The sequence below is a fragment of the Frankliniella occidentalis genome, unplaced genomic scaffold, assembly GCF_000697945.3.
Source record: "Frankliniella occidentalis isolate FOCC.00 unplaced genomic scaffold, Focc_3.1 Scaffold139, whole genome shotgun sequence".
Lineage (NCBI taxonomy): Eukaryota > Metazoa > Arthropoda > Insecta > Thysanoptera > Thripidae > Frankliniella > Frankliniella occidentalis.
In genome coordinates, this window is record NW_026267266.1 from 336323 (window position 1) to 338145 (window position 1823).

At 47.2% G+C, this 1823-nt stretch overlaps 1 long non-coding RNA gene across 1 annotated transcript in view; it reads left to right on the top strand.

The window, feature by feature from the left end:
- Positions 1 to 910, top strand: part of LOC127750135 (uncharacterized) — an 11573-nt gene extending 10663 nt beyond the window's left edge. The window contains exon 4 of the long non-coding RNA XR_008011529.1: positions 632 to 910. This is a non-coding gene — a long non-coding RNA (uncharacterized LOC127750135). The remainder of the gene's footprint in view (positions 1 to 631) is intronic.
- Positions 911 to 1823: the final 913 nt, after the last annotated feature.

The following is a 1823-nucleotide window of genomic DNA, read 5'->3' on the forward strand; positions in this document are numbered from 1 at the left end:
ACGTCTCGCGTAACAGGCTTCGCGATATCTCACGAAACACTGTTACGCTGCGACGCGCCTGGCATACATCTACCTAGGCCTGCGGCGCTGACACCCGAGTCGGGTAGCGCAAAAATTGACACCAAGATACGGGCCTCCGGGCCGTCAACTTCTCGTCACTTCGACTAAGCATGCAGGGTTGTACATTTTTTCGCTTGTTTTCGTCAAAACCCCCCTGTGGCGCCTAAACTGTTCAAGGTAGAGCCAAACGGACGAAATTTTCGCCCAAAGGGCTCTACTTTGATGAGCTTCCCTTTAGGAAACTATAAAATGATATTTTAAAAAACATTACTAGTGGGACCCGTTGTTTTTGATTGTTTAAAAATCCAATTTTTGAGCTAGAATGCTCTTCTTCGAACTCGATCTGTCTTTTTATGATACAAAACGACCCTGAAAATTCCAGGTCGCTAGCTCAATTCGTTCTCGAGTTATCGTGATGACAGACAGACACACAGACAGACAGACAGACGCGAAACTTTTTAAACACTGGAGTAATAGGCTTCGCTGATCGCTCAGTCAATAACCAACATTTTGAAGGTTTCCACAATTTAATTAAGTGGAGTTTGAAACTTGACACGGTTGCTTTTCACAGGTAAACCAAAAGACATGGAAGCAGAGGAAGAATGCAAAGTCGAGTCTCAAGAAAAGGGCAAAGGAGTTGGAACGACAGGCAGCAGAGAGAACCTCTTTAATAAAGCAATAAACTTACAAAGAAAGGTAGTCGTGTTGTTTCTAACCCTCCATCGCACTGACACATTAAAAAGGATTTCAATTGTCTTGGAAACCCCGCACAAGAAATGTCATTCTGCAATCACATTAAAGGTGTTTCAAGTATTAGGAATGTGAAAATATTATGACATGAGAATATGACCAGGTAGATGTACGCCAGACCACGTTTCGCGTAACAGGCTTCGCGATATCTCACGAAACACTGTTACGCTGCGACGCGCCTGGCATACATCTACCTAGGCCTGCGGCGCTTACACCCGAATCGGGCCAAAGAAAGAGTCGTAATTCGGCCTTTGGCCCCAAAAATCACAATTATTGCTCCCCAAGGTTTTATTTTGACGAGTTGACCCTTCAGAGACCATGAAATATTTGAGAAAAACATTGAAATGGTTTGGGGTCATTTCCGTGTAGAAAACAGTGTCTGGTGCCTCAACGGTTAGAGATAGAGCCAAACGGACGAAATTTTTGTTCATATGGGTCTACTTTGATGAGTTACCCCTTTGGAAACATTTAATAAAATATTGTTAAAAAACGTCATTTTGGGGACCTGTGGTTTTTGATTTTTTTAAAATGCAATTTTTGAGCTAGAATGCTCTACTTCGAACTTGATCTGTCTTTTTATGATACAAAACGACCCTAAAAATCCCAGGTCGCTAGCTCAATTTGTTCTCGAGTTATCGTGATGACAGACAGACAGACAGACAGACAGACAGACGCGAAACTTTTTGATCACTGGAGTACTAGCTATATGTACGCCAGACCACGTCTCGCGTAACAGGCTTCGCGATATATCACGAAACACTGTTACGCTGCGACGCGCCTGGCGCACATATAGCTATAGTCAGACCAGCCTAAGGTCCTCCTTCTTGCGACCGTTACAATGGCCGCTCCCCTCCGGCGGCGCTCGAGCGGGCGCCCCCACCACCGCGCCTGACACTCGGCTCGGCGAGCCGAGGCGCGGCCGAGCGCGGCCGAGCCGGTGCCCCCACCACCGCACGAGGCGCTCGGCTCCCCGCTCGGCTCGCGGGTGGCGCGGGGAGCGGAGGGAGCGCAGG